General features: G+C 39.1%; 1 protein-coding gene and 1 non-coding gene across 2 annotated transcripts in view; one reads left to right on the top strand and one right to left on the bottom strand.

The window, feature by feature from the left end:
- Ptprd (protein tyrosine phosphatase, receptor type, D) overlaps nt 1-22,685 on the top strand; it is a 2,326,896-nt gene that overhangs the window by 1,756,802 nt on the left and 547,409 nt on the right.
- On the bottom strand, nt 9,605-9,708 carry LOC120103209 (U6 spliceosomal RNA). The gene has a single exon (XR_015621485.1). It is a non-coding gene; the product is annotated as a U6 spliceosomal RNA (small nuclear RNA).

The raw sequence follows: 22,685 nt of genomic DNA, 5'->3' as shown, positions 1-22,685 counted from the left end.
AGTGCTGACATGGCTTCTGTTTCTTTCACAGCAGCAGCGTAACCAAAGCTTAAACCTGACCCTAGAAAAAGAAAAGCTCTGTTAAAAGGGTTACTAACGCCAGGTCTGGTGGATACTAGACTTTAGCTGGGTCTAGTCACTAACATGATACCAATAGGTTAGAGCATATATTAGCATTTCATATTGACCAGTTGATTAAGCTATGTAAGAAAATCTTATTTTCTTAACTTTTTAAATATATTTTGCCCAATCTATTTTGTCAACTTGAGTCAGTATTAGAAAGCTTCCTTCCAAATTTCCTCAATTATATGTATAGCTGACATAATACCACTTTTCATCAGTATAGTTTTTGATGTTTAGTTGTGAATATTTATTCTGAGTCTTAACCCACTCATAGTGGTTCCTGCCTATGATAAAAGCACTGAAGAGATTGAGTTACACATCAAGACTTTTCTAAACTAATTGCTTAACTAATTTAGGTAAATATACTTACCACAGTCATTCATTAAGAGACCATTGTCCCAATTTTAATAATAGTAATAATAATGAAACATATTAATTCACAATATTTGTCCATGATACTGAGGCTAACATTCACAAATTCAGGATTCAACTACAACTTCTTCACTAAGAATTGCTTACACACACACATGCACACACACACAGTAGAGTTCACCAGTGGTTTTGTTCCTATTCTAGAAGTATTTGTTCTCTCTCCTTTCCTTGTGTTGAAGTAGTGATGCAATGATTCCTAGTTGATTTGGAAACTAGCGAAGACATTTATTCTGCCTTTTAACCTTTATTTTAGAATTACATAGATGATCGTGAGTGGGAGGAATGCATGGGTCATTGACTTGGCCTGGTGAGAGGGAGAATTAAAATACCACAAATGACACTCATTAGACAGGCTTATCAGGAGTTACTGCTAGGCCGAGATAATATCGAAACCTCGGAGCAGGAAGCTATAAAGATTCCTTTGGCTTTCTGATTTCTAAAACACTCCTACAATAGTGCAGCACAGGAGTTAGGCCCCGTATGAATTACTGAGATGCTATTGGCCTGGTGACCGCAGCCATCACTATCAACTCCATAAACAATGTTTCCAATGGTAATTTTAAATTTTGAGTTAATTTTTTTCTTAAGAAGAAACAAAACCCCACAGAGTCTACCCAAGGCACAATGCTAAAGAGGGTAATGAAGTCCCTTTTGCTTCAGAGAAGACTCGAAAGATAAAGAGGAAATTCAGCCAGCAGGTCAGCTACTTCAACGAGACCTTCCTGCTGGGGAAGAAAGTTGCAGCGCCAAGGTCAGACACTGAAGTTTTAGCTCAATTAAGAGACCTGTGAAGAAGCCTAGTCAAATAAGGCTTCTAGAGAAAGACCCTGCCAGACCAAGTATAAAGGAATGTAAGCATGGGGCCTGAGATTGAGAGCACAGCCCCAGCTCTTCCTGAACCCCAACTGGTTACCCAGCCATCTGCACTCTGAAACACTGCGCTTTACAAGGACACATCATTTTCTGAAAATTATTTGCTACTAATTATAGAATTGATCCCCCTTTAAAACACCAGTGTTTTAAATTTCGAATTTTCTTTTCTTACATTGTTTAATAAAGGGATAAATGAGCTCTAAAATGCCCAAAGACATGAACGCTAATATTTTCCATAAGCAGCAACTATAAAGAAAAAAAAATAAATGTTTTAGGAGGAATGTCACTGAACACATTAGCATATGAACATGTTTGTGTTGTCATCAGAGTTTATCTCACAGATAAGTCTTAGTTTCTAGCTTTGGCAAGTGACCATGAATTATAACATGGAAGATAGACACAGTGTTGGATATGTCCCCCCTACGTTATAGACAAGAAATGGCCAGGGACTCTCTTTCTCAGGAGAGAAATTATATTCAAAACTTTTCATAATCTACAGTAGGGGAATTGTGTGTGTGTGTGTGTGTGTGTGTGTGTGTGTGTGTGTGTGTGTGTGTGTGTGTGTGTTTGTGTGTGCGCGCGCGCTTCTCTATGTATCATGTGCATGCAGTGAATACAGAGGCCAGAGGACTGTGTCAGATCCCATGTAACGAGAATTCTAAGTGGTTGTGAGTTGTTCTATCAATTCATAAATTTTGTTCTCCTAAGTCTTGATGGCTATAAAACTGTTTCCTTGCTCCAGTGCACAGCAGAGCCACAAGGAGTTTTGGATCATTCCAAATGAAGCTAAAAGGACACCTCTGTCATTTTGTCTACTTAACTCCATGTATGCTTGCGATATTTACTTTCCACTTCAAGCTAAAAAGACATTGTACTGGATCCAAAACCTTTAAAAATAGACCATGTATTTTCCTCTTGAACACAATTTAGAACTCAAAACTTAAGTAGGGTGTTCAGATAAATATCAGCCTTGTAAACTGCTTCCATTATAAGGGTATGGAGAACTTTTGGTGCAATAAGCAACAGTTTTAAACCATAACACAGACATCAATCAACATTATATTCTTATCAAGAGGTTCTGAAATGCCTTTTGGTGTCTTTACATTCCAATAGCACAATATACACCCAGAGTGATCTGAGAAATAAAGCATCCAATGGCTATGAATCTTTGGCTTGCATTTGAAGGGCTGAAGGATGGGTTCTAGAAAGCTCGGATGAGCAGCTTCAGCTGAACAATTGCAATCATTAACTGCCAGTGAGGAGGACAGACATTTGCCATTTACAAAATTTTTACTTAGGCAAAGCTTAGCTAAAACTTTCTCTGTAAAGAATCCAAAAGAACAATGTCTAAGGGAAATATTTCTCAACTTGTGGGTCTTGACCCCCTTAGGGGTCAAAGGACCCTTTTATCACAGGGGTCACCTAAGACAATCAGAAAACAGATATTTGCATTACAATTCGTAACAGTAACAATATCATAGTTACAACATATCGACGAAAATAATTTTATGTTTGGGGCTCACTACAGCATGAAGAACTATCCAATAAAAGAAAAGAAAGAAAAGAAAGGGTTGTAACATTAAGGTTGAGAACCACAGTTCACTGGGAGGGTGTAGTGTCTTAGGGTAATATTACAGGCTACTATTAATGTTAGGCACAGAGGGGAAACATTAGAATGAGAACCATGTCCAGTAAAATGGTGAGATGCAGCCTTCATTTATGCCTTTCTATTAAATGCTGTGGAGCTCAACATGGTGTTTCGTCTGGAGCTGGGAGGCACTGTGTACCTGAGTGTTTTGGGAGTTAGATCAAAGATTATGGCAAATACAGTACTAAGCATAAATCAAAACACATATCCTTGCAAGTTCAAGGTACCTTATGGAGCAATAAGGCAAATTCCTTGATGTTATGTTATATGGTTGTGTTTTCATAGGATCTTAATAATGTTGGCCATATTGTCTATTAAGATAATTTTTATAGAAAAACTATATATGTAAGTTTGTTTTTCCTTTTAGAACCCAAGTTCATAGTTGACATACTACAGCCACAAGGTTTGGAAACATTCAGTTCCCTTTTGAGTCGTAAACCAAGAACAAACTAAAGCAAATGCATAGTTGTTTGTGACTTTTGTGAGAAAGAGGAGGAAAGATCCAACCTTCAATCATTTGCTTAATTTAGAGTCTTGATTCATGAGCACAGGTCAAAGCTAGAGATGGACAATCCAAGCTACGTTGCCAAACTACCATCACGGAGGCAGCAACATTGGAGGGAATAATGCTAATCAAGAAGCTAGATCCTGGAGTGCACAGGAAGGATAGACATGAGGAACTGTTTTGAAACTGACAAGGCCTTCTCCAAGTACTTCCTTTTAGGATGAATTGCACACAACATTTCCGGAGTGTTGTGAACTCAAAAGCCTAATCTCTGCTTCTACTCATTATATCCAAATCTGGATACTTTAAATAGGACTACAGTGAGCATGGGTGCCCTTATCACCCTACTGTGTGCTGACTTTCACTCCTTCTCACCCAAAAGATGATGGTTCCTAACATCACAATTTATTTTTCTTTAAATCTCTTAAACCAAATTTTAATTATATTCTATGTATTCAGTATGTTTCAGGGGTGAGGTATATATGTGTGTATTTGGGAATTGCTGGACAGGGTTCAGGGAAAATTCTCAGGAACCAGTTTTCTCCTTCAACAATGTGGGTTCTGGGGTGACTGTGTATACAACATCATCTAAGGTTTTGTTTGATGTTGCTGCTTCCTTCTAGCCCCAAACAAAGGTGTGCCCTTCTGACATAGGCAGTTGATAACAATGGATTAGTAAATGCAGTCTACCTTGCTCAGCACTATCAGTTTACATCCCATTAACTTAATGTCGGTCTCACAATAGTTTCTGCTCAAGAAATCATGTTGAATTACCTCATGTCTGATCATAATTTTACCCTTGAACAACTAGCAGGAAGTTGATTACACCTAAGGGCTAACGAGAACACTGTCACAGTCAAATAGATTTATAAAACGAAGTCTATGTTATCATATGAGGGTGAATATCTGACTACAGGCAAAGTAGGCATAACATGGCCTTTTCTATCTATCAATGATTGTTTCTACTTTATGTGAGCAGTTAGCTAAATTTTCTAGTTCCCTTAAGCAAGGCTGCATTAGAAGTACTAAAAATTTAGTCCCTGGAAGCTCTGGGGTATCTTGTTGGTTGATATTGTTATTCTTTCTGTGGGGTTGCAAACTCCCTCATCTACCTCAGTCCTTTCTCTACCTCCTCCCCTGGGGATCCCCTTCTCAGTTCAACGGTTGGCTGCAAGCATTTGCCTCTGTATTTGTCATGCTCTGGCAGATCCTCTCAGGTGACAGCTATATCAGGCTGGTGTGAGCATGCCAAAGTGTACACATGGAGTGACCCACGTCTCCAGATGCATATATAGCATAGGATAGTCTTGTCAGGCATCAATGGGAGGAGAGACCCTTGATTCTGTGAAGGCCCGATGCCCCAGTAGAGGGGAATGCCAGGGTGAGTAGGGGAGCACCCTCATGGAGGCAAGGGATAGGAGGAATGGGATAGGGGGTTTCTGGAAGGGAAACTTGGAAGGGGGATAATATTTGAAATGTACATAAAGAAGATATCAAATGAAAAATGAAAAAAAAAGAAGTGCTGAAGATTAACTAGATGTTAATTACCACCTATGTGAAATCACTACAGTGCTTGTCTTTCACAGGAAGGGTTTACAGTTTAGGAACTATAGGAAATTCTCTCTAAATTCTGTCAAAGAAGTCCCCGCCATCAAAAATAATGTGTTAACAAATGTTCTCATAGGATAAAAGAACAAGTGTTGAGCCCATACACCAAGCTTCCTCAATGAGGCAGTGTTATAATTTTCAGGAAAAAAAATTTCAAGATCCACAGCATTGCCATCACTTCATGGACTGGGAACTCTGGTGATATGAGAAGACATAGAACTTGGGTATGATTATTCAAATGGGGACATAGAACCCAATAACAATTGAGAAAGAATGAGCTAGGGAGATTGGACGCGCAAGACTGACTTGCTCAGAGGAAGGCATTTCACCTGCTCTTTGCCATTCCTCTTATGACCCTTTTCCAGGATCCGGTTTCACTTAGCATTCAGCTTCACCCAATTGCGTGTTGCTAAACTGTCCCTAAGTGCTGCACAAATGCTGTTTTCAGATATCTTCCCAAGTGCTCCAGTCAAGTAGAGCCGGTAATGGAAGTGAAACTTTCACTCTGTGGGCTTCCTGGGGAACTCTTTGATAAGAAAATGAGCACATGAAAGCCAGATGTGTCTCTGGATGGCATTTGAAGGATCTGTTATTAGTAGACACTGTAAATACCCAACATGTGTGTAACTGCAAATGCAGGCAAATGCAAATGTAAGTATGTACATTTTCTCCTGCTTGGATAAATTTAACTTTAAGGGTTCTTCATTCTTGCTCTTCGTTATCTTTGTTGTTGTTTTTGTTTGTTTGTTTGATTGGTTGGTTTGGTTTTGTTTTTTTTTTCTTTGTGATGCTGTTACAACAGAAAGGTTTCCTTCATTGTTTTCATGTATATCCTGCTGTTGTTACTATATAGAAATGAGACTGGTGTTCACACACTGATTTGATAGCCTACTTTACCGAATTGGCTTATTATTTCTAACCCTGTTTTATTAGCTTTTTAGAGTATCACTAAGAATGTCTTTTGCAAAGAGAGGTAATGTATTTCAACTTTCTAGGACATCTATACTTGCATGTTCAGTACACGTTTTTACAAAAGCTGGATGTGCAATCAGTCTATGTCTCTATCCACAGATGCATAACTAAAGAAAATGTGCCCCCGGCATGGTGGAGCATGCCTGAACCCCAGAACCTGGAAGGCTGGGGCAGGATGGGTAAGATCAAGAATTTGATGGCAGCCTGTAAAACAGATGGGTAGAATAATGTATAACACACACACACACACACACACACACACACACACACACACACACTACACAAATATATATGCACAAAATAATAATTAATAAGGCAATAAACCTTGCCTTAATTAACAGTGTGGATAAAACTAGAGAACAGTACACTAAATGAAAAATTCCAGACACAGAAGTACAAGTAGTACATGACCTCACTCATGTAAGAATTTATAAGAAGCTGAATTCATGAGATAAAGAGTAGAATGGTTCTTAAGGTTGGTAAGGAAACTAGGAAGGTGTTAAATGTTTCAGGGAGAGGAATATACTTTTCCTAACAGCACCTGCCACAAACTTGTCTTATTACTTACAAGAGCATGCAGCGGGGATACTGGACTCTTGGTAGCAGTCTAAAAGGATTTGGGTTTCAGGCAAATCATTAGGCAGATGGTCAAGGCAGGCTACACCAGCACATAGGGAAAAGTGACCACGATGAGCAAGTAAAGTGTAAGAATCATGTGAAAGACAACCAGGGGAGCTTACTATCATTTAGAGGATTGTGCATGGTCACACAGGATGAATAGTTTTAGCCTTGTTGTCTGGACTCTCTAGCTCATGCTAACTTGCTACTTATAGCCTCATTTTTTCCTGGTACCCCACGATGTTCCTGTTGCTGTGATAAAACACTGGCCAGAAACAATTTGGAGAGTGTTCTATCATTAAGGGAAACCAAGGCAGTAACCTGGAGGCAGGAACTGTAGCAGAGGCCATGAAGGAACAGAGTGTGCTGTTTTGCTCTCTAAGGCATGCTCAACATGCTCAGGACCTGCATAAGAAAGGACCTGTACAATGTCACCTCTCAGTGAATCCATCCTCAATCGAGAAATGCCTCACAGAAATGCCCATGGTTCAATCTGATAGAAGTAATTCTTTACCTGAGGTTCCCTATTCCTCACGACTCGAGTTTGTATCAAATTGACAAAAATCACACTGTATCACAGATACCAGAAGCAAATAGTAGTCTAATCATAAAAGATGTTTCCATAGCCCCATTGAGATTACCTGTATTTTCCAAAGCTTGTGAATGCTAAGTGTTGTCACAGTTTAACAAAAGGAAATCGGTGAATTGTCTCAACAAAAATATTTGTCATTCTAATTTACATTAGAATGTTGACCTCACACCAAGGTCTACTAACTGTCAAAATTTGGACAGGGTGAACATTAGGAGAAAAGGTACAAACAGGAACTGTCTTTTCATCCAAACATGGTTTCTTATGTACATGGAGTTGGGAAATGGTTGAGTTTCCTAGTGACCAGAAATCCTGATGTCCTCAGCTATAGGGGTGAGGTGATAAAACTCTTCAAGAGAGAGGGACTGGTAATTTCTGAAAATTCAATTATAGTTTTATTTCCTAATTGGTACAAGACCTATATCTGCTTGCAGAGTGAATTCTGATTCCTTAAGTTCCTCCACAGTGTGCTACAAATACCCACCAGTGAACTAGACACGCAGGAAATTTACAGCAAATGCTCCCTCCTTCTATCCCACTAAGAATGAAGGTTTTTGTTTAGTTTGCTTGTTTGTGTTTGTGTTTTTAACCTTCCTTTGCAGTAAGCAGCAAGCTGAGCAATGATTAAAGTGCAATAAATAGTTAATTGAATTGAGGGGCTAAGAGAAAGTATAGAAAACCCAAGCACAATATTTCGCCTTTGGAAGCAGTAGGCTTGTTGCTTAGTTGAGAGCTTGCCAATGACACCAGGATGGCAGACTTACTTAAAGAACTCCACTCTCAGAGGTACTGAATCATAGGCGTGATGTGGAATGCTGGATTTAATAGTGGCTGAGGCCCCTGGGACTGTGCCTTATGAAGACAAATAGTAGACATAATAGCAAAATTAAAATATTTCACTGCTCCAAATTTAGAAAATGGCTGTCTTCTTTTTGTAAATGATAATGGTTTGCACACAGCTCAGTCTCTTCAGCTGTGTAAACGGTGTAACACAGTTTAAAGGGTTTTTTAATTAAAACATTCACATAGACTGCATCTTCCCATTTTTATAGTGCTTTGGGAAAAATCATAGGACTTGGCAATCACATGTACAACACTATACAATTTCACAGTAACCCCAGCGCAGAAGTGACCTCCATCCATCTACAAAGCATGTGCCCTGGTATTTCTTATGCCCCAATCCCATGTTTCTAATGAACAGAACCGAAGGCTTCCACAGCATCTGGCAAGGGTGCCTATATTCTACTATTATTTCTCTTTTTCCACACTTTTTATTGATTATTTCATTTATTTACATTTCAAATGTTATCCACCATCTCACGTTCCCTTCACAAACTCCCTATACCCTCGCCCTCCCCCCTGCCTCTATGAGGGTGCTCTCCCACCCATCCACCCACCCACTCCTGCCTCAGTGCCCAAGCATTCAGCTACCCTGAGTCATCGAGCCTTCACAAGACCAAGGAGCTACCCTCCCAGTGATGTCAGATAAGGCATCCTCAGCTACATATCCAGCTCAAGCCATGGGTATCCCCATGTGTACTCTTTTGTTGGTGGTTTAGTCCCCAGGAGGTTTGGGGAGTCTAATTAATATTGTTCTTCCTGTGGAGTTACAAAACCCTTCAGCTCTTTCAGTCCTTGCCCTAACTTCTCCACTGGGGGTTTAGTGTTCAGTCTGATGTTTGACATCTGCATCTGTATTGGTCAGGCTCTGACAGAACCTCTCAGAGGACAGCTATACGAGGCTCCTGTCAGCAAATTCTTCTTGGCATTAGCAATAGTGTCTGGGTTTGGTGGCTGCAGATGGGATGGATCCCTAGCTGGTGCAATCTCTGGATGACCCTTCCCTGAGTTTCTTCTCCACTCTTTGTCCCTGCATTTCCTTTTACAGGAGGAATTCAGGATTAATATTTTTGAGGTGGGTGGGTAGCCCCATTCCTCACCTGGAGCAGTGCCTATCCACTGGATATGGTCTCTACAGACTCTGTCTCCCCTTTGGGTATTTTGACTAATGTCCTCCCTGTTCGGTTCTGGGGACCTCTTGGGTCACTGGCATCTGGAAGTTTCTAGTGGCTGCCCCCAGTTTCCCCTCCCCACTGCTACACACGTCCTTTCAAATACCTGACCCTCTGTACTTATCCCCATCTCCTCCAGTATGTGAACAGATCCCTCTTTCCCTCTCTGCCCTCTCTCCCACCCAGATCCCTCTCTCCCTCTACTTCCTGAGACTATTTTCTTCAAAAATATGGAAGGCTTCTCGAATTTGCCTGTCATCCTTCTTCAGGGGCCGTGTTAATCTCTGTATCATCCCAATTTTAGAATATGTGCTGCTGAAGCAAGCACTCTATTATTATTTCAAGATACTTACCACTGTTACCTTTTAAGTTACTATGAGCTGTTTCTAAAATAAAAGATAAGGAAACACCACTCTTCTCTTTTTATTAGGCCTCTGGATGAGTCCTTATGCATGTGTACAAAAGTGACCTTAAATGAACATGATCTAACACATAAAATGTCATTTTAACTGTTGTTAAACTCTCTATCCCCACCCCCAGATGACATTTCTATTCTTACTTTAATTTAAAATAAATGATCTGAGCAAAAATGTTATAGTTTGTCCTACATGGTGTGTGCATATATGTTTAATATAAAGACAGAAGTTAAAATATTCCTCATTTAGGACTGACCATGTCAGGCAGACACTACTCTTTGCTCTTTTTCTCTTTCTGAATCTTCTCAGGTAAAAGAAAAGTAGTCTTGTTTCTTCCTGGGTATTGGACCAGCTTTGCCTGCTCTAAGCATCCTATGCATGTCCCAAGCCTCCTATTGTTATTCTAAGCACATCATTATTATTCTGAGGTTCCCATCGTTGCTCTAAGTATCACTTCTTCTTCATTGACCAGTTTGAATTCACACCTTGATCCTGTCTCCTCCAGTTCACACTGGACTAGTTATATAAACTTCCTGGAACTGATCTGGTAATCCATGAAATAATGTCCTCTCAAGGTGATAATAGCTTTATTATATTAGATGTTAAGAGATACAAAAACCCAAGTCAGCAACCCCAACCTCAGATTCAGTTAGCCCAGATAGAAGTTCCCCAGCTAGGTAAAAGGGATTGGTCATCAGTGTCCCTGGTGTAAGGACTAGCTATTGCCTCAACTCAAGCATAGATAGCACAGAAGTGCTCTGCTCAAGTCCAAAGTGACCTGGAACAAATGATTGTTTGTTTGACCTCTCTCTCTTATTAAAGCCAAAGAAAGAGCATCAAAACACGCACGGACAAGTTGCCTGGGCAACTTCAGGGAAAGCAAATCTACTGCTTTTTCTTAAGAGGGCAAAAAAGACAAGGATAGGAAGAATGACATAGTGTTGGTGGCATTATTTGAATATTACAAGCAACATTTCTTAGTTTATTTTTTCGTTCAAAGCTTCCAGTTCTTTTGCTACTAAACAAAACATTGAGCTACTCGTTCTGTCAAGACATAGTTGTTAGAGAATATAAAACTTCATGCCTGTACATCTAAATGTAGAAAGTTATTAGTACTGCCATATAGTAACTAGCTATATATATATATATATATATATATATATATATATATAAATATATATTAGTACTGTTATATAGTAACTACAGCTGTGGTTGCAAACACTAAAGCAAATATTAAATTTAAATTATCAGCTGATAATAGCTTAGCCTGGATTCCAGATATAATGTTGGTATTGTGGAATTCTTGAGGGCAACACTAGCATTTACATCAGCATTAACATGAATATGTGAGCTTAAATGTACATAGGGACTATGGTACACGCTACTATGTACTAGAGATGGCTGATCACATGAACTGTGTACGGTACAAGCTGCTATGTACTAGCGACGGTTGATCATTGGATGTAAAAATTGTAAAGCACACATTAGCTCCTTTCCTTCACTTTCCTCTGCCAACATAAATTAATTATTAGCTCTCATTAACCAAGTCTCAGAAAATCTATGCATTTATTTCTTTAGATTTATTTCCTTTCACTTAAAGCTATTTGTGATCTCATCTAGTAGGTATTTCTGAGATGGAAAAATAGATATTTTCCCAAGGTTTTCTAGTTTCTTTAGCAACTGAGCATTTCTGAGCAGCCAATCAGAACCTTTATTTAGTCACAATTGACAGTGATTAATACATGCCTTGGAGATCTACTTACTGATTATCTCCATCAGAAAATAGAGGTAGCTTTTGGGAATTACAGTCTCTGCTAGAGCATATGTTAGTGTTCATTCTTATTACAATGTATCAATTCCTTATAAGTGCTGAGAGGGAGGCCTGTGTTTGGTTATTAATCATTTTGATTAAACTATAAGTTTGTGACTAAGTCAGTTACTTCCATTGCTTTCATTTCAAGTACATTGATTTCTTAATATTTAAGGAAAATATTATCATTACAACATGATTTTAATATCTACATCAATGATTATAAAAGTTACTGCTAAACCTAAGATGTGTTGTGTATGTCAGTGCAGGGGTAAGGGGAGAGAGGGAGGAAGGTATTTCTATGTGACAGAGACTTTTTAATCCTACATGGTCCTCCAAAACAGAAGGTATCCAGGATGAAAACTTGATTAAAAGTAAAAGTCTGGAACTGCATAGACAACTCTAACTGGAGCTGGAAAAAGGAACAAAGGTTAGATGGGATTAGAAAATATAAAGTAAATGACACGAAATCATCACCTTTATTTTTGTATCTTGTACTTTTTATGTTTAGGAGAGAGGTCTCTAGCATAAGAGGTCTCTAGAATAATCATCCAGATGCACGTACCTGTTTGCCATGGACACATCTGCACACATCTGCACGTGTGTATGCAATGCTCTTTCATGTAACCCTCTCCAGATCAGACTGTTGTTTATCACATTACAGTTTTGCCCCGAATGTATCCCTCTGCCCCATGTGTATGCAGTACTCACAGACATCAGAAATGGGCATCAGATCCTCTGGAACTAGAGATAAAGAGCAGTTTTTAGGGGTCACATTGATTGCTGGCAACTCAATCCAGGTCCTCTGGAAGAGCCACACGTGTTTTTAACGTCTCTGTCTACTCCCCAGATTCTATTTAGATGCTATAATTCTGAAAATAGAAAGGCTACTCCTCCCCAAAATGTAAGAATCCCTTACCTCTACAATCAAAAGGACAGTAAAACCAATCGTCACAGAGTAATGCCGGGTTCCTGACAGCATCTTGTGTATTTCCGGTCTTGGGCTTTTCCTTGCTCACTGTTTTGTTTCCCTTTCTAGGCAGGAGAAGCTGCCTTCTGTCTATTTAGAAGGCTGATTTCTGTGCATTTTGTTAGACTAGGTGGGTCAGCAGGTATGAGCTAACACATTGCCCAGGTGGCCCCTTAACACAGTGTGATTGAGCATGGAGGAGATAGCAACCAGCCCCAGCGCTGGGACGGCCTGGTGCTTGGCCAGGTGAATGTGATTAGCAACTGACTTTTGGATAGAGATTCCCCTGCATTCCCAACAGATGTCCCCTTAATTGAAAGCTTGCTGTGATGCTGGTGATACGAGAGGCCCCAAATTCCCTTTAATGTCTCTTGCTCATTAAAAACACACCTCCCTTCTTCCAAAGGAATGGCTTCCTTAACAGTTCTGCCTGAGTGGTAGGGGAGAAGGGATGTATGCTCAGTGCCTCAGTATCACCCTGTAAAGTGAACCTGTCTTTCTTCCCTGGCTTCATACCAGATGACTCCAGAAATACCCTTGAGGGTGTCAAGCTGTTTGCCAAACGTTGCCTTAAAATGGGTTTTGGGAAAAAGCAGTGCTGTGGGGTTATAGGTGTGTGGTCCTGATTACGATAGACGGCTACAACTTTTTTATGTTCGTGCCTAATTTAGAGCCCAACCCAAGAAGATGGGGAGCAGAGGACACTTCCTGATTGACTGAGAAAATAATGAAAAGCATGAGAAAGACAAAATGACTCCCTCAGCTTTGTCTGCCCAGGGTTAAAGTCATGCACTGCTCTGTTCTGTGCTCCCCTGCTATGGGAAATAGTATCAGTTACATAGTCCCCTTTGCCTATACAATGAAACAGTACATGCCATGTGCAGAGAAGGAAAAACTCATTTATCACATGAGGCCTCAGGAAAAGGATATAATGACATTCAGAGCTTCCCTGAATCCCGTGAACAAGTTTGCTTTAGAGATTTAATACTATGGGGAATCCTACAAGAAAGGTTTAATCATGTGCTATGTCTCATATATAATTGTTTACTGTAAGTGGTTATATTTAATAGATTGCATTTTATAGTCTTTTCTTCCAAATTTAAAAAGTTAAGAAGAATGTCTTTCCAGAAGGATTATGTCAGGCTGTAAGATGTGTTCATTCTGTATATATTTGCTGAAAGATAGGTAAAATGTTTTGCTGTTTTGATTATACTAGGTAGCCGTTTTCACTGGGCTTAGTAGGGAAAATATGTTGAAAACCTTATCAACAACAACTCTGTAATCAGTGACCTTACTTCTCTTCTGTCTTTCATAGCCAAACTTCTCTGGAATTTATCTCCTCCCAGTCTCGAGTTCATTGTTGAGCCCTTTGCTTCTCCTGCCTGCACATTCTAGGGATCAGCAGCCCTCAGTTTAAGCTCTCCAACCTTCACCCTAGGTCTCAGTATTCTTGTACTCAGCATCCATTTGCAACTCCAGTCCAGACTTCCAGGCCACCATTCTGATCTAAAAATTAAATATCGTAATTACCAAGTTCTGACTGTGGGAGTCTTTCCTCTCTCTGGTACTTCTCATCCTCTCTTACTGCACTGGGTTCTTCCACCAGCATCTGCAAACTGTTGACTCTCGCATTATTCTTTCTAAACTGAACTTCTCCTTTGAGTCCCAGACAGTTTGCGCTCATAAACTCATTAGTATCATGGAGTCACCTCAAACTCACAATGATCACAGTAGAAATTTTGACCTTCGACCCACTACTTTTCTAGGATTCATCATCTGAGTTAATGAACCACCAAGTCATTAAACTGTCCCAACTAGAACAATTCGGATTATTCTAAACACTTCATTTTTCTTAAGATAATATCTACTATGATGACTAATTATGTGGGTCAACTTGACTCCACCACAGGAGTCTCATGTGTGTTGTCAAACCACATTCTACATGTGTCTCAGAGGTCATGGTATTAATGTTTAAAACGACTAAGGCAAACAAGTTGTGCTCCATAACTAGAGTTCTCATTCAGTCTGGTGAAGACATAGAAAAACTGCCCTCCTGTAGCTGAGAGTGGCCCTATTCTTGACTGCCTTGAGCTGAGATGTCAGTTTTTTCATGGTTTCAAGGTTGTGACCATTTAAGGTGAATCTGTGTCATTGGGTGTCCAGAATACTGGCCATATTTCTTGTATGCCATAGGTCTCCAGAATCACATGACCCAACTCCTCATAATAAATGAGGAGTTTACACACACACACACACACACACACACACACACACACACACACACACACACTTTGAACTACAAACACAAAAACTATGTACCCTATTGATTCTAATATTACTAGTCACAATTGACTGTCCATCCTGTAAATACCTTAGTCATGAGTCACATTGTCTCCATTCAGTTCTCAGTCAGTCCCAGGTTTACAAAAGCAAGTGAAGTACAGTCTGCGGTTTCTGTGTGTTCTGCTCTCTGTTGCCAACTGGAGGGAATTTTTCAGACACTGCTCTGGTTCTCATACCTCCTTGTCACCTATACCCTTTCCTGGTCATAAAACACTCAAGTAAACAGATTCCTGAATGTAACCCATAGGGCTGCATGTCTCAGATGCAGGCTGTCTCAGGTCCAGAACACCACATTTCTAAATTAAGGGTCTACGCCAAGGTAGCAATGTATGCACAAGGACTGTGAGTGAAAGGAACTGCTTGAACCGCTGCAGTCTCGCAATCTGTCCTGATGCTTGGTCTTTCTTTTAAATGTTCAAATAACACAAACAGTGAATTATAGTTTTTGTTTGTTAAGAATAAATTTAAGGGGCTGGGGATTTAGCTCAGTGGTAGAGCACTTGCCTAGGAAGCGCCAGGCCCTGGGTTCGGTCCCCAGCTCTGAAAAAAAGAACCAAAAAAAAAAGAATAAATTTAATTCATAAGTGTGTTTATATATTTTTATAATTCAATTTAATTCATGAAAATAACTTTATTAATACCTTTAAAGCATAGCTATTATTGTAATTGTTAATACTTATTACATCTATATTATTTTAGACAGGCTTGCCATGTGAATAAGAAATGTTTTTAGAAATTATCCATCCCAGGGCTCAAGACTGTGGATATAGCTCGATGGTGGGCACTTGCACAGGCTGAGAAAGTCCCAGCACTTGAAAAAAAATTCACGTCTGGTGTTCAGTCTTCGCCACTTTGTTGCTATGCTTCTGTGCTCCAGAGCTGTGACTTTTAGCTCTGATCCGAATTCACTAATCTGATTACACAATTCATAGCTGAACTCTTTGCTAAACTAAAACTGTTTCTGAGAATTGAAGTACTATATATTGTTTTATCCACCACTGCTTTTTCAGAACCTAGCTCAATGCTACCACAAAGTGAGTATTTAATGAATGTCTGCCAAATGAATAGGGTAAGGGCATGAACAGGGTAAGGACTCAACTTACATCTGTCTGCCTAGCTCTAAAGCCAGCCATAACCATTGTGCCTTACTGTCTTACAGTGTTCCTTTTCACTGGCCACCAATGAAAGGGCGATCAACTGTGAAGGACCTTGACAGTAATGAATATAAACATTCTTTGTATTCTTCATGAGAAGACATAGAAATGGCAGGGAAATGATAGGGAATGGAATGGAGAAGTTTGCCATAATAGGGATCGCATTCCTGTAAACATACTTTTAAATTTGGGGCAGAAGCTTACCAGTGTAGAGCAATTAAATGGAAGGCACTCGTTCCAACACTTATCCATTTAAATTAAGTAAAAATATGAGCTGTGCCAGATGTATGCAGACTCAGAATAGAACCTCTCATGTGTAAATAATACACTTTGCTTGATTTTTGAGGTTTTATGTAAACAAATTGCTGTTGGAAAATGCATTTGTGAGAATTTACCAGAGGGATATCTTCAGTAATGTATCTTATGAAAGTGAATTCTAATAGAAATGATTCAAAACACAGGGAAGAATACAGAAGCTTTAACCTCACAAACATACATGGAATACATATTTTCTTCTGTCTTTTTGCCAACTACTTACAACCATAACATGATAAAGTTATACTACCTGCATTAAACAGTAAGCACATCGTGCACATAAACTATATCTTTATGTGTGTGCTCGTAAGCTAGGCTGGCTGGCCAGTGAGCCGCAGAGATCCCCCTGCCTCTGCCTCTTCAGCACTGAGGACACAAGGGAGCACCATGGTGCCCAGATATATGTGTCCCGGATATCAATCTCCAGTAATCATTCCTACAAGGCAAGCTCTTCAGTAGCTGAACTATATGGAACTATTTCCATAGCTCCATAAAGTGTTGGGGCGTTTTCCTTTTATAAGAATCCACAATACTAGCTTTCATTATGACATTTTCAAACAAATGTCTTTTCTTTGTTCTCCTCTCCCATCAACTCCCCAAACCTTTGCTTGTTCACCTGGTCCCCTTCCTTCTCATAGTCAACTTTCATGTCACCTATGTCCTGTTCTCTTCCCATACCTCCTCAAGACCTATTCCCCTCATCTTTTTCCTCTGGTCTCCTTGCTAGGCTAATAGCCTGTGCCCACAGTCATCACCACTCATAAATTACACATAGTTTATCTGGTAAGATTCAAACACGAGAGAGAACATGTGATGGTCTCTCTCTCTCTCTCTCTCTCTCTCTCTCTCTCTCTCTCTCTCTCTCTCTCCCCCCCCCCTCACCCCCATGCATATGTGTGTATGTGTTTAGCAATGACTTGTGACCACTCAGCCATAGGATTTTCACTGGGTTTATAGTAACAGGCATCAGTTCCCTCCCACAAAGCAGGCCCCAAATCCAGCCAAAAAGTACTTGTTTACCTCCCGCCAAACAGTAATGCCAATATTGTCAGTAGAAGGTTGGTGTTCTAGCCAGAAGGAAAGAAGCTACCAAAACATTTCACCTTCATTTTTCTGTTTTCCATATTCAAAGTATATAATATCTTCAGATATAGGATCTTACAACATAGTTCCAGAAATAACTGAAAGCAATAATCATACCTTGTATTGGCCATGTTTTGTACAAAAACTTTTAGATTTATTTTTATTTGTGTAAATGTTTTATGTGTGTGTATGCATATGTATATATGTATGCATGTATATATGTATGTATGTATGCATGTATGTATGAATGCATATATGTATGGACATGTCTATTGTCTTAAGGGGCCAAAGAGGTGTTAAATGCCCTGGAACTAGAATCAGATGGTTGCAAGACACCATGTGAGTGCAGGGGACTAAACCTCATCTGTGCTTTTAATTTCTGAGTCATGTCTCCATCCCAAGTTTGTATTATTTTACAACCACCATGAGGCCTCTGTTGCCACAAACTCTTTTGCTATTGTTGTTGTTGCTGCTGCTGTTGTTTTATTTGAAGTTTACATCTCAAATGATATCCTCCTTCCTAGTTATCCACCCCCAACACACACACACACACACACACACACACACACACACACACACACCATCCCATCTTCCCTCTCCTGCCTCCCCTTTGCCTCTATGAGGATGCTTCCCTACCCACCCACCCACCCACTCCCTCTTACTCCACAGTTCCAGTATCCCCCTATACTAGAGCATTAAACCTGCCCCCCCAACCCCCACCATTGATGTCAGACAAGGCCATCCTCTGCTACATAAGTATCTGGAGCCATAGATCCCTATCTGTGCACCGCTTGGTTGGTGGTCTAGTCCTTGGGAGTACTGGGTGGTCTGCCCAGCGGGCTTTCTTCCTCCAATGGGGTTGTAATCCCTGTCCACTCCCACTGGGGTCCTCAAGATCAGTCTGATGGTTGACTGCAAGCATCTGCATTGGTCAGGTGCTGGCAGAACCTCCCAAGAACAGCCACACCAGGTTCCTGTCAGCAAACACCTCTTAGTGACAGCAACAGAGTTGGGGTTTGAAAAAAGAACTCTTAGAGAAGTATCCTACACCCGGCACTGAGCTTTTCATTTAAAAACTTAATGTTTTCTATATTTCCACTTATTCAAAATCATTTGAAAAATTAAAATTCTGGTCAGCTTATAAATTAGTAAGTTTCTATATGATCTCCTAGTTAATGCTATTTATTAATATCATAAACATCGTCACCAAAAGTAACTTGGGGAGAAAAGAGTTTAATTTATGTTATACTTACAAGTAATAGTCCATTATGAAGGGAAATCAGGGGAGGAAATTAAGGCAGGAATCTGGAGGCACCAACTGAAGTAGAGATCATGACAGAACTATGCTTACTGGTTTTCTTGCCATGGCGTGATCCGCCTGATTTTACCTTCATCCTAGGACCACCTGCCAAAGGGATGGCACTGCTCACGTGGGAGCACAGCAAGCTACTATGGCCTTCACACACAAAGAAAATGCTACCATAGCCTTGCCTACCTTCTAGTAAAATGATGCTGTTCCATGTTTCTCACGTGACTCTAGGTTGTGTTAAGGAAACAAAAACTAGCCATCATGCTCTGGATTTTTAACACACTCTTAATCTCTGTCAATCACATTCACCTTTCATTTTGTTTTCATTTGCTTTTCCACTCCATCATTCTTATCCACATCTGAAACTTTCTGGGCCTATTATTTTACTTCTATGAACCTCTGGCACCTTGAGTTATATAATAATTTCTAATTTTGTTCACAGGGAATACTTATATACGTCAAACACTAGTAAGAACCCCTTGTACTTGTTCCCTTGTTCCCCCTAGGAAGACAAGGAATGAGAGGTAGTAGATGGTGATAAAAGAGAGGTTAAAAAGGAATAATAGGATAGGAAAAATATAATGGTGATAGGTGGGCATGCTAGAGAAAGGAATATGTGGGATAACAATGCAGATATGTCAGAAGAGTCATATGAAACCAACTACTATATAAGCTTCCTAAAATATGTAAATATTTATGCATGTGTGTGTGTGTGTGTGTGTGTGTGTGTTCGATGAAATCAATCTGTAATGACGCACCTTTCCTAGATACTACAAGCTAACAAATGAAAAGCCTAGTACCAAGAGTAGGTCACTTCCTTTGGAGTTTGTGGCCAGTCACATCCCTTAGACCATTAATTTATACAGGCTGTTGCTACAGTTCTTATCATCCTCTATAATTTCACAGTAAAACCCATTGCTGAAGATACCACGTACTTGATCTTACAACACAGAAAAATTAAACTAGAAGCTTCATCTGTATCGATTAGCTTTCACAGGGCTAGAATGTGCTTGGCATGCCACCAGAGGAGAAAATAATCATCAGTTTTACCCACCTTGTGAAGTCTGTGGACTATGTTAATGACTGGGCCTGCAATATAATCTCACTGGTGCAATAGTGGCAGGAATGTCATGGGGGTAACCAACTGCTTTCTGATTGGATTTAGGTTCCATTCCATAAGTTGACATCCATATTGATTATTAGGACCAAGAACTTGTAGATGGACAGGTCATGAGGTCTTTACTGTTCTTCACCTAAATCAGTATAGTATTAAACTGACTCTCTCATTCATGGTTACCTATAGATTTGTAAATCTCTCAATCACCATCAAAGAAGCCTTTACAGAAAAGGTAGGTGGTAGTTAGCACAGAGATCTGCAACTAGTCAAGGTTCAGAGAGTAAGTGTGGGAAGCTCAGCCTTACATGGAGTGCATATTGTATACTCCAGCCTCCTCAAACTTAGCAATCACGAATAAGAGAGAGCAGAAAGTCCTGCAAGCAAGATGTCATAGATGATTGCAAGGAAATAGTGTTTTCTAGACACAGCAAGGCAGTTGCACATATGAAATCACAATGAGTAGGATAACATGCCCAAGACCTGCTCAACATCAAGATAGACAAAAATTGTAGCATGGTGCTGAGCACCAAGTCCCACCCTCAGCTCCGGGGCCATTGTCAATGGATAGCTGCTAGGAAAGGGAGAGATCGTTTTCTTTAAGGATATAGCCCCTGGTGGGTTAACCATGCCGCAATAAGAATATGCAGAACAAGTTGGACAGGATCAGTTTTAAAAGACAGTGGTGGAATAGATGTTAGATTTGTAGATAATGTGATGACTATAGAGCTATTCTGGATTTCCTGGTCAGTTTTATTATTAAGTCAGGGAATCTGGAATAAACCAAGCCTGTATGCCTGCATGACTTTTTGCCTGTTAGCTAAAGCATCCATTGTTATGTGGCTGACTTTTGGTTGATATTGACTTTTGAAACCTTTTAGTAGTTCAGCAGGCACTTCCCCAGGACCATTCTAGAATGAGTAGAGGTTGTTTTCACTTCCTCTAAGAGTCGGTGTAATTATACATGGCATGCTAGAATTCACTGGTGATTCAGTCTGACAATGGGCTGCTCTGGGGGAACATTTTTATTACCACCTCAGATTATTTGCTTTAAGTAAGTTAATTTCAGGTTTTCTTGTTCCTGGGTCAGTTTGGACCTAGGTATGTTTTTTAAAGTTTTCTTTTTCTAAGGGAAAGTTATAAACTTTGGTTTATTTTATTTTGTTTATTTTATGGAAGTACACTGTTGTTGTTTAGGACACACCAGAAGAGGGAGTCAGAGTTCATGGCATGTGGCTGTGAGCCACCATGTGGTAGCTGGGAACTGAAGAGCAGTTAGTGCTCTTAACCTGGTAACCAACTCTCCAGCCTCTTACATTTGTTTCAAATTGTATGATTTTTGGTTTTTTTGGTTTGTTTTTTTTCTAGAATGGATTTTCTTGTACATCCCTCTGTAGAACTCACTCTGTAGACCAGGCTGGCTTTAATTTTAGAGGTTCATCTTCCTCTGGGATTAGAGGCATGTGCCACCAGCGCCTGATGTATGATACTTTTAAAATATTCGTAATTATGTATTATATATGAAGCAGTATATAGTAACTATACCCAAAAAAATATGAAGTGTGATTGAATAACTATTTTGAACCTTGGGACTTGTAGTTGTTATATGGTATTGAGTACAGTCATTATTTTCGTCCAGGAGTTAATGTCATAGTCTCTTATAGTTTTTACATGAAGTTAAACACATTGCGCAAGTGATGACTTTTCCACTGTTTTATTTATTTATTTATCTACTTGTTTTGCTTTTCATACTTTTTGCTTTTTATAGTTGTTGGGAAATATTTATTATCCTAGTAGATTTGTAGTCTCACTTGCTTTTAAGATGTATAGCCATATAATGTTAAGATGAAGTCTTCATTATAAAATATTAAAAATAATACATTTAGCTGTGATATAATAACTATAATGCGAATGAAATTTTGGTCAGTTGTTAATCATTTATTTGTATTTTGTTATGTCAGAAATTCACTTTATTTCTTCATTTTTTCCAATCAAGAGGATTAAGAAATTGAGTTATATCAAGACAAAGCAACTTCCAAAGTTAAATGCTAAGAGATTATAGTATAATTTAATAATTACCTAATAATAACTTAATAAAATTATTTAATAATTGTTACTTAATTAGGTTGTAGTTAATAATTTAGTTTTATAATTAATATATTGCCCAAAGTACAGGCTATTTTTAATTTGTTTAAAAATAAAGTATAAAAGAATTAATTGGTGACATAATGTAATTAAGGTTCTAAAATAAGAAAGCCCATTGGGCATTAGTCTCTCAAGTTTTAAAGTTCTATAAGTCATGATTTTAAGGAAAAGAAATGTTTGTTTTAAGAACACTTCAAATTAGGAAAACCACCAGCTAGTCAGGAAAATGTGAAACTCACATGGGTCTTTGAAGTGTTTAATTCACGTTCAAACTGCATTTGTTGCATTTAGGAAATATATTCCATGTGTTTCTACATGACCGACAAGATTTATTCACATATATGAAAACTAAATATGACTAATATATATACTTAAAGTTATATATTAATATATAAATATATATTAATATAAATATTATATTCTATTTAGATATATGTATATTTAAAACTAAACTCTAAAACTTAAAGTTTGATTACTCCAAATGAAACTGACTTAGACTTCTATTTGTACTTTATAATACTTAGTGGAGAGTAGTAACAATGGATGTTTCCTTGTGGATCATTGTGGATAAATCTGTTGGGCTGTGCAGTTTTCTCTGTCAAAATAAATATTTTCCTGGGCGAGCCCAAGAAGGGTGAGCTTATTC

Source organism: Rattus norvegicus, chromosome 5 (genome assembly GCF_021556685.1).
Source record: "Rattus norvegicus strain SHRSP/BbbUtx chromosome 5, alternate assembly SHRSP_T2T, whole genome shotgun sequence".
NCBI classification, from domain to species: domain Eukaryota; kingdom Metazoa; phylum Chordata; class Mammalia; order Rodentia; family Muridae; genus Rattus; species Rattus norvegicus.
This window is presented reverse-complemented; position numbering and strand designations above follow the sequence as displayed.